Source organism: Hemiscyllium ocellatum, chromosome 34 (assembly GCF_020745735.1).
Source record: "Hemiscyllium ocellatum isolate sHemOce1 chromosome 34, sHemOce1.pat.X.cur, whole genome shotgun sequence".
Classification (NCBI taxonomy): Eukaryota; Metazoa; Chordata; class Chondrichthyes; order Orectolobiformes; family Hemiscylliidae; genus Hemiscyllium; species Hemiscyllium ocellatum.
The window spans coordinates 46599064-46615867 of NC_083434.1; positions in this window are offsets into that span (position 1 = coordinate 46599064).

Here is a 16804-nt window from a genome sequence, read left to right on the forward strand (position 1 = left end):
GAGTTTAAAAATATTTGAACCAGGATTGTTCTGACCCAATATGGCTATGTTTGAGACACCTGTATTATAGATTCATAAAGATGTCGAGCACAGAAGCAGATCCTACGGTCCAACTCATCCATGCTGACCAGATATCCTAAATTAATCTAGTCCCATTTGCCAGCATTTGACCTATATCCTCCTCAACCCATCCAGATGCCTTTAAATGCTGTAATTGTACCCACCTCCTTTGGCAGCCTGTTGGGGGAGGTGTTTTATCCATAGGATGGCTGGACAAGGTTTGAAGGAAAACCCCACTGGAACTAAATGAAAGGACCAAGATATTTCCTGTCTACCTTTTGAAACAGTCACACGGTCAATCTTTCACATTTTCAGAAGTATTTGATATGCGTAATTGAAGGCGTAAAGCCTTAAGGATGTAGAACTAAATCTAATTATAGGAATTTGATTTGAATAGTAACTAACTGAACTCATTGTACCTTTACTGTCTTTAAGTTAACTGATTGATAAGATAAATTGTAGTGTTTAAGATTCATGTTATTTCGTCTGGACACAGGAAAATACTTCTGGTTTAAACCCGGAGTGGTCCACTATTATACGGGGGGAGGGCCTACTGGGGTGAGCTGACTTTCAGCCTGTGGTTTCTCCTTCTTACAACATGCCTTCCCTCTCTCTTGTTCTTTCCCAATTTCTCTCTCTCAACTTTCCTACACTTTATCATCCTTTCTGCTCTGTCTCCTCCCCTCCCTACACTCGAACACCTCTCTCACTCTGTCTCTCTGACTGTGCCCCCTTTTAACTTCAAGAAAATAATCCATGGGATTTGGTGCTTTCCAAGTTTCCACTAGTGCTATCACCCAACCAGCCAAAATTTCACATTGAAGTGAAAGTGGCAATGTTTTTTCTTTCTCTGGAGATATGTCCCTAAATGCATGTTTAGGGACATAATTATCTACAATGTAAACTCTCCTTGTGGAGGTTATAACCACAAAGAGCATAATCACAGGGTGATGCTGACCTTCTTATGGGCTGTCTCTACATTATAGTCTTATTCACTGGTCTATCATGATTGTTTAGGAGCTGTTGACAATGTTAACAGCTGTATGGCAGTTGATGACAAGGTAGGTTATAACATCCAATTGATACAGTTTGCACGAGGTCACTGTATACTACCGATAAAACATCGTTGTAATGTACAACAAAAACCTGAACCTTAGGAAGCACAATTATTAGACACCACAAGTGTGCTATCCTGAGCTGCAAATTTTGTATTCAATTTAATTTTCGACCAATCAAACGTCCAGCATACTAACACGCCTCCTTGTTTCTCTTTACAATATTTTCTGCACAATGCAGCTGTTATGGATTTTGCTTTTAAAAGGCAGCCCCTAATTGGAGGTACTGGGCAGCAGACATTGACAAATTCTCTGCTGTCTCCCTGGATTAGATTGTCATCAATCCTTTTGATAAATCCATTCACTCAGAGATACATGTGGGTATTTGGGACAGCTCATGTCACACCAAGCACATTTGGTAAATAGTGTACATTTACTCATGGGATAGCACCGAAGTTAAGCTATATTTAGTCCTTTAAAAGAGTTTCTTTTCGTATTCTGAAGAAGAGCCATGTCACACTTGGAATGGGAACTCTATTCTGTCTCCACAGACACTGCCAGAACTGCTAAGTTTCTCCAGCATTTTTCGGTTTTATTACATTTTCAGTTCAGTTTGATTTCACTGAATGATTCATGAATATAACTTGTTTACAAGGCATTTGACAAGCATTTGGCAAGCAAAGTCAGGAGTATTTTAAAATCACACTTTGATTTGATTAGATTTAGGATTATACCCGATTGTTAAATGAATGAGGCTGTGACTAGCGAAAGTAATGCGGCATCAGGAAATGGTAACATTACGCAACATTGTGTGAAGAACATGGAACATAGAACATTACAACGCAGTACGGGCCCTTCAGCCCTCAATGTTGTGCCGACCTGTGGAACCAATCTGAAGCCCATCTAACCTACACTGTTCCATTAACATTCATATGTTTATTCAATGGCCATTTAAATGCCCTTAAAGGTGGCGAATCTACTACTGTTGCAGGCAGGGCAAAAACAGCCCTACTACTCTCTGAGTAAAGAATCTACCTCTGACATCTGTCCTATATCTGTCACTCTTCAATTTAAAGCTATGTCCCTCATGTTAGCCATCACCATCCAAGGAAAAAAGCTTTCACTGTCCACCCTGCCTAAACCTCTGATCATTTTGTATGTCTCTATTAAGTCACCTCTTAACCTTCTTCTCTCTAACAAAAACAGCCTTAAGTCCCTCAGCCTTTCCTCCTATGGCCTTCCCTCCATACCAGGCAACATCCTGGTAAATCTTCTCTGAAGCCTTTCTAATGCTTCCATGTCCTTCCTATAATGTGGTGACCAGAACTGTAGGCAATAGGCCAAATGTGGCCGCACCAGTGTTTTGTACAGCTGCACAACATGACCTCATTGCTCTGAAACTCTATCCCTCTACCAATAAAAGCTAACACACCATATGCCTTCTTAACAGCCCTATCAACCTGGGTGGCAACTTTCAGGAATCTATGCACTGAGATCTCTCTGCTCATCCACACTACCAAGAATCATACCATTATCTCAGTATTCTGTATTCCTGTTACTCCTTCCAAAGTGAATCACCTCACACTTTTCTGCATTAAACTCCACTTTCCACCTCTCAGTCCAGCTCTGCAGCTTATCTATGTCCCTCTGTAACCTGTAACATCCTTCAGCATTATCAACAACTACACCGACCTTAGTGTCATCTGCCAATTTACTAACCTATCCTTATACGTCCTCCTCCAGGTCATTTTTGAAAATGACAAACAGCAGTGGAAGCAAAACAGATCTTTGCAGTACACAACTAGCAACTGACCTTCAGAATGAACATTTCCCATCAACCACCACCCTCTGGCTTCTTTCAGCTAGCCAGTTTCTGATCCAATCTACTAAATCAAACTCAATCTTTTACCTCCAATATTTTGTGCAATAGCCTAGTGTGGAGAACCTTACCAATGCCTTAATGAAATCCATATACGCCATAACATCTGCTTTACCTTCATCCATCGGTTTGCTCACCATCTCAAAGAACTCAATAAGGTTTGTGAGGCACAACCTACCCTTCACAAAACCGTGTTGACTATCCTTAATCAAGTTATTCATTTCTGGATTATTAAAATCCTATCTCTTATGATCTTTTCCAACATCTTACCCACGACCAAAGTAAGGCTCATTGGTCTATAATTACCAGGGTTGTCCCTACTCCCCTTCTTGAACAAGGGAACAACATTTGCTATCATCCAGTCTTCTGGCACTATTCCTGTAGATAATGTTGACATAAAGATCAAAGCCAAAGATTCTGCAATCTCCTCCCTGGCTTCCCAGAGAACCTGGGAATAAATCCCATCCAGCCCACGGACTTATCTATTTTCACACTTCCCAGAATTTCTAGCACCACCTCCTTTTGAACCTCAATCCCGTCTAGTTTAATAGCCTGTATTTCAGTATTCTTCTTGACAATATTGTCTTTTTCTAATGTGAATACTAATGAAAAGCACTTTCCCTATCTCCTCTACAACTCCCCCCTACTGTCCTTGACAGGTCCAAGTCTTATACTAGTCATTCTTTTATTTCTGACATACCCACAGAAAGCTTTAGGTTTTTCCTTGATCCAATCTGCCAAAGACTTCTCATGCCCCTCCTGGCTCTTCTTCATTCTCTTTTTAGGTCCTTCCTGTCTAACTTGTAACACTCAAGCCACCTAAGCAAGCCTTCACCTTTCATCCCAACATAAACCTTCTTCCTCCTCTTGACAAAAGGTTTAACTTCTTTAGTAAACCTCGGCTCCCTCACTCGACCACTTCGTCCCTGCCTGACCGGTACATACTTATTAAGGACCCTCAATAGCTGTTCCTTAAACAAGCTCCACATTTCAATTGTGCCCATTCCCTGCAGTTTCCTTCCCCGAGGCTATGCATCCTAAATCTTGGCTAATTGCATCATAATTGCCTTTCCCTCAGCTATAACTCTTGCTCTGCAATACATACCTATCCCTTTCCATCGCTAAAATAAATGTAACTGAATTGAATTCAGTATCACCAAAGAGCTCATTTACTACCAAATCCACCACCTGGCTGGGTTCGTTACCCAGTACCAAATCTAATGCTGCCTCGCCCCTTGTTGGCCTGTTTACATACTGTGTCAGGAAATCATCCAACACACATCGGTCAAGAATTGACCCATCAAAGGTACTGAAACTATAGTATTCCCAGTCAATATTTGGAAAGTTAAAGTCCCCCATAACAACTACCCTGTTACTCTCGCTCCTATCGAGGATCATCTTTGCTATATTTTCCTTGACATCTCTGGAACTATTCACAGGCCTGTAGAAAACTCCCAACAGGGTGGGCTCTCCTTTCCTGTTTCTAACCTCAGTCCATTCTACCTCAGTAGACGAGTCCTCATGAAATGTCCTGTCTGCCATTGTAATACTGTCCTTGACTAACAATGTCACACCTTCACACCTTCCCCTCTTTTACAACCTTCCCTGTTCTTACAGAATCATCTAAACCCCAGAAACTGCAACAACCATTCCTGTCCCTGCTCTATCCATGTCTCCGAAATGGTCACAACATTGAAGTCCCAGGTACCAACCCAAGCTGCAAGTTCACCCACTTTCTTCGGAATGTTTCTGGTGTTGAAGTAGAGTCATAGAGTCATAGAGATGTACAGTATGGAAACAGACCCTTCAGTCCAACCAGTCCATGCCGACCAGATATCCCAACCCAATCTACTCCCACCTGCTAGTACCCGGCCCATATCCCTCCAAACCCTTCCTATTCATTTACCCATCCAAATGCCTCTTAAATGCTGCAGTTGTACCAGCCTCCATCACATCCTCTGGCAGCTCATTCCATACACGTACTACTCTCTGTGTGAAAAAGTTGCCTCTTAGGTCTCTTTTATATCTTTCCTCTCTCACCCTAAACCTATGCCCTCTGGTTCTGCACTCCCCGACCCCAGGGAAAAGACTTTTCCCATTTATCCTATATATGCCCCGCATAAATTTGTAAACCTCTATAAGGTCACCCCTCAGCCTCTGACGCTCCAGGGAAAACAGCCCCAGCCTGTTCAGCCTCTCCCTATAGCTCAATCCTCCAACCCTGGCAACATCCTTGTCAATCTTTTCTGAACCCTTTCAAGTTTCACAACATCTTTCTGATAGAAAGGAGACCAGAATTGCACGCAATATTCCAATAGTCACCTAACCAATGTCCTGTACAGCCACAACATGACCTCCCAACCCCTGTACTCAATACTCTGACCAATAAAGGAAAGCATACCAAACACCTTCTTCACTATCCTATCTACCTGCGACTCCACTTTCAAGGAGCTATGAACCTGCACTCCAAGGTCTCTTAGTTCAGCAACACTCCCTAGGACCTTATCATTAAGTGTTTAAGTCCTGCTAAGATTTGCTTTCCCAAAATGCAGCACCTCGCATTTATCTGAATTAAACTCCATCTGCCACTTCTCAGCCCACTGGCCCATCTGGTCCAGATCCTGTTGTAATCTGAGGTAATCCTTGAAGTAGACACACTTTAAACCACCTACATGCCTGCCCAGCACATTTCTGCGACCATGAAACTTTATTTATTACCTCACTACTCTCAACTTCCTGGACACTGGAGCTACAATTTAGGTTCCCATCCCCCTGCTGAATTAGTTTAAACCCTCCTGAAGAGTATTAGGAAATTACCCCCCAGAATATCAGTACCCCAGAATTGGTCCCAATTATCTAGGTATCTGAATCCCTCCCTCCTGCACCATCCCTTTGCCACATGTTCAACTCCTCTAAAAAGTTAATCTAAAAAACACATCCTGGGACAACATAGACAGCTGTCACTGTTTGCAAACAACTTATTCAGACATTTAACAACACATCTCTGCAGCAGGCAGGACTCTTGGCTCAGAGACAGTGACTGCCAGTATATTACAAGAGCCTTCACAGAGCCTTCAAGCAACTTGTTGTACATTGGGTTTTATTTATGCAATGAACAAATGCTGATCAAATATTTTAATGAGCTGGTTTAATTTTCTAATTGACATTGCAGCCGGCAAATCCTTACAATATAATTTCAGTAAACAATTAAAAAAAACAAACAAGATATTGGTGTCTATTACAATTAGGTTGGTACATAACTGTAAAGATTAGATTACTTACAGTGTGAAAACAGGCCCTTCGGCCCAACAAGTCCACACTGACCCTCCAAAGAGCGACCCACCCAGACCCATGCCCCTACATTTATCCCTTCACCTAACCTACAGGCAATTTAGCATGGCCAATTCACCTAACCTGCACGTTTTTGGACTGTGGGAGGAAACCCACACAGACACAGGGAGAACATGCAAACTCCACACAGACAGTTGCCTGAGGCGGGAATTAAGTCCGGTCTCCGGCGCTGTGAGGCAGCAGTGCTAACCACTGTGCCACCGAAGAGGACTTTGGTGGAACAATGATAGAGTCCCTTCCTCTATGCCAGGAGACCCAGGTTCAAGTACCACATGCTCCAAAGGTGTGTAATTATATCTCTGTACAAGTACTCTGTGACAGTAAGGAGGTTTTTCGGCAATTGCATCGGGTTTTTTTGTGAGACTGCACCTGAAATATCATAAACAAAATCCGGATTTGCTGGAAAAGCTCAGCAGGTCTTGCAGCATCCATGAGGAGAAATCAGAGTTCACGTTTCTGGTCTGGTGATGCTGAAGATTCATGTTCAGTTTTGTTTCCTTAATGAGGGAAGGACATACCTTTCTTAGTTGACTCCACAAATGTGCACTAAGCTGGTTGTCCGATAGGGAGAAAGTGATTGAAATCAATTAATAGTCTCAAATTGAGAAAATAAAAGTTGATCTTATTAAAACTTGTGACATTCATTGAGGGCTTATCAACTAGATGCTGAGGCAATATTCCCTGGTTGATGAGTCTGGAACTAAGGATCACATGGCCAGTATAAGGGATTGGTTATTTAGGGTGGAGATCAGCCAATTTTCTTCACACAAGATGGTGTGAATCTTTGCAATTCTTATCCCCCTGGGTGTTGTGAATGTTTGGTTTTTGGTGATTAATAGAATATTTGGGCACTGCAGATATTTCTGGACATGAAGGTAATGCAGCAAGGCAGCATATGGTGAAAAAATCAGCCATAAATTTAGATTAGATTAGATTAGACTGACAGTGTGGAAACAGGCCCTTCGGCCCAACAAGTCCACACCGACCCGCCGAAGCGCAACCCACCCATACCCCTACATTTACCCCTTACCTAACACTACGGGCAATTTAGCATGGCCAATTCACCTGACCCGCACATCTTTGTGACTGTGGGAGGAAACCGGAGCACCCGGAGGAAACCCACGCAGACACGGGGAGAACGTGCAAACTCCACACAGTCAGTCGCCTGAGTCGGGAATTGAACCCGGGTCTACAGGCGCTGCGAGGCAGCAGTGCTAACCACTGTGCCACCGTGCCGCCCACTGGACAGTAGAACAGAATCAAATGGTCACATGACTTATGTCTGCTTGTATTTATTATGTTCAGTCAGAGTGAAAACCGTATGATTGGTCTGAAAGTTCTGTCCTGGATAAGTAAGGTTTTAACTTAACTCTTTGGCTTTGCACGGCTCTACATCCATGACAGAGAGGACTGGAAATGTTACAGACACTGAGGGAGTAAACAATAAGTAACAGTAATGATTGTAACATATGTATTATTAATCTTTTATAAAAATCAGCATCACTGCTACTGTAATCACCATCTGAGGTTTCCTACAAATTCCCTCCACTCTGCTCTGAAACTTGCTGCAAAAATCTTGATTGAATATGAAATTGGGGTTTGCACACACAAACGGATTCCCACTGCACTTGCACAAAGCTTCCTATGCCAGCGTGAGGAGTAGTAGGCTAGTCTACCTTTCAGAAGCAATTAAACTGCTGCTGCACTGAAATAAATAGGTCATCCTGCGATGCAGCACACAACAGGTCTGCACATCGCACATCAGAGGGATTTCATAGTTTCTTGATTGAGACTTTAAAGCTACTATTTAATAATGATTTCCAACAAAATTAAAACCTCTTGTTCTGCTTTGGAGTCGGGTGAGTCCCAGATGCTGGCATTTATCTAACCCACTAAAGCAATGCAGTTTATTAGAGACACCACTTGCTGCAGGGACACAGTGTCAGTTCTGAAATAACTTTCATAATTGAAGACAGTGTTACAATTCTACCTTTGCATTTTTTTCATGTCATGTACCGCCCCAGTTAGAATGATAATGCAACTGCAGTTGTTCAATGTCATGGCCAAAGTCCCTTCCCAATCACTCCACTCCCAATGAATCTTTCTCCCGTTGTTTATTAATTTGACACTCACCTGGGTTAAACGCATGTGTTGGGGACAACGTGTGTGTGTGTGTGTGTGTGTGTGTGTGTGTGTGTGTGTGTGTGTGTGTGTGTGTGTGTGTGTGTGTGTGTGTGTGTGAACTAGTTCTTTACTGGGCACATGAAATGACTGTCAGTTATCATGATTATAAATGTGGCCAATTTACAGAACTCAATAAATCCACCCCTGCATTTCTCTAGTTGACCTTCCATGTCTCATAACTCATCCAGTGTCATAAAACCAGTCCTCTGTCTGAGGCAACATTGTCAGCACACTCAGACTTTTTTTTTCCCCCATACCTTGGAGATTACATTGCAAGAATCCTGCTCCCTATTCACTCCAAGCATATGTAGCATTGTTTTGGATTCCCAAACAGCGACTCATTTATCCCTGAGCATATTTGCATTAAGTCTGTGCTGGTAGTGAGGATTAAATTGGAGTCTTTAACAAATGGCCTTTCAGGTCTGCATATTCATGTGACCTCCACAGTGGATCATACATGCTGCAGGCAATTGTCTCACTGACACTACAGTACAGAATTCATTCTGACCAGATTGTTGACTCTTGTGCTCTGGACATTGATCTAAAGACATTGCACATAAGCCGTCGTTACCTTTTTATCAATACCACATAGCTCAAAATTGTAAGGAGCCAAAGTAAGATCTACGCTCTCTAATCAGTAACTGTTCCTTATATGATACAAAGCCATTGGGAGTGCAATACAATAGGAACTGTTTCTAAGCCTAATGGTCAGGAAGGCAGGCCCTCTGAGATGCTGGGTGGTTTTGTATTCAGTGCTAATTTAACACAGTACATCAAATAACCCTAAATTTGTATTCTGTTCCATAATTACAACTTATTAAGACATCTTAGGTTTTTTTTCAATTCCAATGTTTGGAATTTCTGTCTTCAACTTCAACTTTAATCTCTCATTGTTCTGAAATTATGTTTTAATTATTGTTGGTACGTATAATTAACCTTTTGATTCCCAATATCATTTTTTAAAGTGAAATCCTGCAACCTTTGAAATTAAAATGTCAGCACATCTTGTAAAAACAGAGTGTAACAAAAAATCTCTTGGGCCTCCCCTTGTTTGGAAGCATTCCAACATTTCATGTTGAAAATTAATGGGATTCTAAGAGCCCTAGTTGAGTTCCCATTAGTGTGTACTCTTTGAAAATTGCATGAGCTCATAGGATTTCAAAAAATTTACAAGATAGGTACTGAAGACTCTGGAGTCTAAACTGGTTATATACATTTAATCACCTTGGATGATAAACTTGGGTTATGTTTTTCAGTTCAGTGAAATATGATGTACAACTGGATATTAAAGAGAATGAAACAAAATACACGACAATATAATGGCATTTAATCTGCAATTGATATATTATTTAACTTTTCATTTTTAGTTAGAAGGTATATGCCAGGCTGACGCTGCATTTTCCTGTTTCCATGCTCAGCCAGTTTGTATAACCATATTCGAGCACAGCGAAGGAAATCCAAGGAATGGATTGTAAATCAATAGCCTGAATTTCTGAATAAGAATCACAAAAATCTGCTGATACATCACACTTGGGTCAGAAGCAGGTAAACTCCCTCTATGTCCGTACATTTCATTGTAATTCAGCTAGAATTTAATAACTTTATGATTGATGGGTTGAATCAGTAAACCTAAAATTTTAAATAAAAATCCAGAAAATATCTGGACAATTTTGGCTTGACTCTTTAAAAATTTATTCTGTCGTAATGGAAGTTGAAATGCAGAATGGACCATCCATCTCCGCCTCCTCCTAAATTCTCCAGCATCACAGGTGCCAGTCTTCAGCCAATTCACACAGCATTGACCTCGTGGTGTTGTCAAGAGACTGGAAATGCAGACACCCAGGTAATATTCTGGTGATGTGGGTTTGAATCCTCCCGCGGCAGATGGTGAAATTTGAACTCAATATAATCTGGATTAAGAGCATAATGATAACTATGAACTTTGCAATAAATTCTGTATCTTACCATCTTATACTCCCTAACTACCTGATGAAGGAGCAGCATTCTGAAAGTTAGTGCTTCTAAATAAATCTGTTGGACAGCAACCTGGTGTTTGTGTGATTTTTAACTTTGTACATTTCAATCCAACACCAGCATCTCCAAATCATAATGATGAACCCATTATCTTTTGTTAGAAAAACCTATTTGTTCAATAATACTCTTTAGGAAGTGAAACTGCTCCCCTTACCTAATCTGGCCAACACGGAACTTCGGTCCCACCGCAATGTTGACCCTTATCTACCCTTTGAGCAACTAGAGATGGGCAACAAATACAGGCCCTGTCAGCAATAGCCATATCCTATGTTTCTTTGAATAAATTTTGAAAGTCGAAAGAATTAGATGTGGGAGTGGGTCCAGCAACACCACTTTATCTCTCTGATTTTGGTTCAAGCCCAGAACAGAAACAAAATTCTCCTCTTTCTGCTCTCTATGTACTAAAGAAAGGACGTCTCAAATGCAATATCTTCAGGACCAAGACTCTGCTAGATTTTGGTTATTACTGGTTGATGGACAATAAAATCAGATAGCCTCTCCTCCATAAATTGCAATAAAAATATTTATAGTCATCAAATCTCAGAGTCATATAGCATGGAAAATGACCCTTCTGTTCATTCCAACCAGGTTTCCTTAACTGAACTATTCCCATTTGCCTGCATTTGGCCCATATTCCTCTAAAGCTTTCCTATCCATGTACCTGTCCAAATGTCTTTTAAATGTTGCAGTTGTACTCACCTTTACCACTTCCTCTAGCAGCTCGTTCCATGTACACCCCATCTGCCGTGTGAAAATGTTGCTCCTCAGGTTCCTTACACAGGACTTATGCAGTCAATGGTCAGGCCCTGGGGAGTATAATAGAACAAAGAGATCTAGGGATACAGGTTTGTAACTCCTGGAAAATCCAGTCACAGATAGGTAGGGCAGTGAGAAAAGTTTTCAGCATGTTTGGTTTCATCAGTCAGCCCACCGAGTATAGCAGAAGGGATATCTTGTTGCAGCTGTACAAGACATTAGTGAGGCCACATTTGGAATATTGCATGGTGTTCTGGTTGCCCTACTATAGAAGGGATATTATTAAACTAGAAAGAGTGCAGAAAAGATTTACTAGGACGCCAGGTGGACTGGAAGGTTTCAGTTGGACAGAGAGGTTGGAGAGCGTAGGAGACTGAGGGGTAACCTTATAGAGATATATAAAATTACAAGAGGCATACATAAGGTATATAGAGGCCAACTTTTTACCATGTGACTCAGCCTTGTGGGACTGCTTTACATTGTCTGCATCAACTCCACTCATTTTCGACCAGTTGGTTGTTTAATGTGTGTGTGTTTATGTGTGTGAGTGCAACAGAGTTTGTGTGTGTTTGTATAATCCTTTGTCTGAGTGTCACACTTTGAATTTAGACTAGCTGAGGAGAAGGCAAAGTCAAGAACTATTTTCATGAATAGGTTTTTTTTAGGACATTGTTTATTGCATATTAATACCATGTTAATACACTGGGGAAGGCCGAGTGGTTTTATTGTTGGATTGTTAATCGAGAGACATGAGTAATGTCCTGGGACCCAGGTTCAAATCTTGCCATAGCAGTCAGTAAAATTTGAATTCAATAAAAATCTGGAATTAGGAGTTTAATGATGACCATGAATCCATCGCAGATTGTTGGGAAAAATCCCATCTGGTTCACTAATGTCCTTTAAGGAAGGAAACTGCCATCCTTATCTGGTCTGGCTCACGTATGACTTCAGACCCACAGCAATGTGGTTGACACTTAACTGCCCTCTGGGCAATTAGGGATGGGCAATAAATCCTGGCCTGGTCAACAATGTCCACATTCAATAAATGATTAAAAGAAATGATACATTGCAAGGTGCAAGAACTTCTTGTGCAGCCAAGGAAAGGATAGAACTAAGGATTTGTTTACAACACACAAACAGGAAGATAGAATGAATATATACAACATCTGTACTTGCTGAGATTGCAATAACATATTTCATCCTTACTGTCATGTACTGATGGTTAATTGTTGGTTATTTAGGGAAAGAAAAACTATGAGAGACTAATGATTTGATAACAGTTTTTGTGTATACTGCAATTGCACAATAATAAACTGTGATACTTATGAAGTGCACATCAATTAGGTGTCAGGTAAATTGTAATTGGAAGATATAATTGTCTCTGTTTTATTGTATAACCCATGATGAGTGAATAGGTCCTTTCACATCAGCAGCTATTATAACTACATTACTGCTGTGAATTTCTGAAAATGTGTCATTGGGAGATAAATTTATAAATTTTAAAATCTGTTGTTTCCTTGATGAAAGGTTTTGATGAATAAAATAATTGAGGAATTATTTTACGGGCAGTGATATTGTAACCAGGAAATACAGTTGGATTGATTGGAAGCATAAAGAGGCAGACATTGAGAGAAATTATATTTGTGCTCAGTATCTTGTAATGAACCAGAATACACAGCCTGAAATACAAAAGGAGGCAGATTCACAGGGAAATGAGGGATGAAGAAGGGAGGGTGATAAATCAGATAGCTCCCTAAAACAGCTAAACCAGGTACAACACAGAAGTGAAAAGCCTCCTACTGTCCTGTATCATTTTGTCGGGACTCATTTGGGCCACGTAACTCCCATTTTTAGGCATTAAGTGGCCAATTAAAATATGAAAATGGGGTGCAAGATGCAAGCACACACTTTTGAGATTAAGTGCACAAAAGTTGCATTTTTGTAAAAATGTTTGTCTACCTAATGGCCACCAGCATCATCCAAAGCAATGGGATGTTCATGCGAATGAATTCACAACTCTGATATAAAGCCCTACTCTGTCTTAACCTCATGTGCATGGCCACAACATCAAGCAGGATGAACAAGTCATAGGAACATTGGGAACATATAAACAGGCCGTTCAGCCCCTCGAACCTGCTCTGCCTTTCAATGAGGTCATGGCTGATCTGTGGCCTAACTCCATGTTCCTGACTTGGGCCCATATCCCTTGTTACCCTTGCTTAATAAAAATGTGTCCATTTCAGATTAAATTTAACAATTAAATTAACATTGACTGCTTCTTGAGGAAGAGATCTCCAAACCTCCACTGCTCTTTGCGTGGGCCAAAGTGCTTTCGAACATTTCTCCTGAACAGTCTGACCCTCATTCTTAGATTACATCCCCAGTTCTGGAATCTTCAACCTGTAGAAATAGTTTGTCATTATCTACCCTGTTTTCCCTGTTAATATCATGAAGATCTCTGTTTTCTCGAATTAAGAAGGTGAAGGGTGTTCTAATTAAGGTTTAATTTGTCTAAACTTGCCTCCTAACATAACCCCTGATACCCAGGTATCACTCTTGTAACCCTGCATCCAAGTCCCTCCAGAGCTGATGCATCCATCCGAAGCTGTGATGCTCACATCCTCCCACAATTTGCTCCCATCAGTGGAGCTATTCAAAGGTGTCATGAACAATTAATTTCGTCTGCTCCTGACACAATTGTGTTCTTCCTCTTGACTCTTGCCAGTTTAGCTGTGACTCCACAGATTACAGAGGCAGTGTAACAAAGGACCCCAATGCTGCCTTTAACTGGAATTGACCCAGACAGTATGGAGTCCCCTGCTAAAGCGTAGATGCTGCAAGGAGTTTGGGAGACACCTACAGCAAGCAGAGATGATAATGCAGCCTGCTGTTACACCAATTAACCATGGTGCTGCAGAACAGCAACTCGCTACAGATTAATCAGGCATCAATAACACACCCATTTTAACTGGTTACAGTAATAATACAGTAACAGGGCTTTGAGTACAAGAGTAGACAAGTTATTCCGCAGCTTTATAGAACTTTAGTTAGGCTATACTTGGAATATTGCATATAGTTCTGGTCTTGCACACTACCAGAAGGATGTGGATGCTTTGGAAAGGGTACAAAAAAGGTTTCCCAGGGTTGCATGGCTGGGGGGATTTTAACTATGAAGAAAGGTTGGATAGACGGGGTTTGTTTTCACTAGAAGGCAGGAGATTCTGGGACCACCTGGTAGAAGTTAAAAAGATTGTGAATGGTATGGATAGAGTGGAAAGTGTGAAGCATTTTATTTTCCCAGGATGGAGGAGTCAATTAATAAGTAACACATGTCCAAAGTGCGAGGGATGACGGGAAAATTTAAAAGAGATGTGCAAGGCACAGTTTTCACACAACGGGTGGTGAGTGCCTGGAGCTTGCTGCCAGAGGAGGTGGCGGAAGCAGACACAATAACAGCATTCAAGAAGCACCTGGACAGATACATGAATAGGAAGGGAATCGAGGAATATGGATCCTGTAAGTGAAGATAGTTTTAGTATGGAAGGGCAGAATATATGGATACAGGCTTGGAGGGCTGAAGGGCCTATTGTTGTGCTGAGTTGTTCTTTGTTCTCTTTGTTCTAAAATGCTGCATTTTTATAGCACCTTTCATAACCAAGCAGATGCCTCAAAGTGTTTTACAATCAAGGAAGTAATTCTTTAGTATAGTCACTGAGAGAAGGTAAGAAACATGTAGCCAACATTCTCAAAGTAAACTCCTACAAGCACCAAGGTGAATATCATCTTACAATCAGTTTAGTGATCCTAATTGATGGATAAAATGTTGTCTAAGGCCCCAGGAGAGCACTCCTGATTTTTGTTAAGATAATGCTATGGACTCTTTTACATTCATCTTGACATGTAATGGCATTTTATCAGAATTGAATTTCCCATTTCCAAAATCCTGGTGGATACCATTGACTAAGAACTGACCTGAACTAGACATAAACACAGTGACTACTGGAGCTGGTCAAAAGCTGAGAGCCCAGTAGCAAGTAACTCACTTCCCCAGAGTCTGTCCACCATCTACAAGGCACGAGACAGGATTGAGATGGATTGCTCCACCCTTGCCTAGATGAGCGCAGCTTCAATAACACTGAAGAATCTTGACACCATCCAGGATAAAGTAGCTTGTTTGAGTGAATCCACATGCACTTCATTCAACATTCACTGAGGCACTGTGGTAGTACTATGTACCGTCTACAAATGCACTGCAGTAAGTTGCCAAGGTTACTTTGACTACACCTTCAAAACTGTCACTGCAACCACATTGACGTAAGCGTATTGCTGCCAGGAAGTTCCCCTTCAAGTCATACATTAAACTCAAAACATCATCATTCCTTCACTATTGTTGGGTCAAAGTCCTGAACTCCTCTTGTAATAACACTGTGGATACACCTACACTCCCAAGGCTTGCAGTAATTCAGTAAAATAGCTTGTTCAGCAGTGAATAAAGAATGGGTGATAAATGCTGATCTAGACAGCATGATTAGGCTTATCTCATGATTTATTTTTAAAGTCACCAATCTATGAAAAATAATGTATTTTTATTCAGCCACCACATCTAAGAAGGTTAATTCTTTAATAACCAATTTAAACTACCAATCAAACAGTGAATTGAAACTCTGTTCTGAAATTATTTCAACACTCGAAACCCAGCCAAGCATTCATAATGTTATAATAGTATCATTGGGACAAAGTAGAAAAATAACTCATTGAAACTTTATTAACAGACGGCAATATCTTTATTTTCTAACACAATTCAGTTGACATGTCAATCAAATCAGTTCAACAGAGATTTTGTTTCCAAGTTGCCCTATTATATTTACCCTTTCTTTCAGTTTTAAACAGAGTGGGAATTTATAAAATTCAGATTGTAACAGTTATCCAGACTTGATCCAGTCTTCCTGAGTGTTTATGGCTACATTTATGTGAACCACATTGCAGATTTAGGCCACTGAGCAGCCAATATGGGGTTTGCAATACCATTTGCCTGCTGAGCTTGGGTTTCCCTCCTTTCTGAGTCATGCCCCTATTCCCCATTGGCATCAATTGGACCTATTTGAAATGGTGGAGGGAATTCTACAGCCAGGTCCTGCAATCCATTCTTAAAGGTCAATATACGAGTCCTAGAGATCTACAACACAAAAAGGCCCTTCAGTCCATCAAGCTGACATCAATCAAAAAGAACCATCTTACTATTCTAATTGGAGTTCCAGCTTTTGATCCATAGTCTTGTATGCCTTCACATTTGTGGAATCTTGCCTTGTCTGTGAGAAATCCAGCCTTGGCTACCATTTTATTCCATGAATTCCACATATTTTTAACATAAAACATAAGAAACAGGAGCAGGAATAGGCCATCTGGCCCATCGAGCCTGCTCCACCATTCAATGAGAACACTTACCAACCTGCTCACCATAACACATCATTCCTTTACTGTTCAA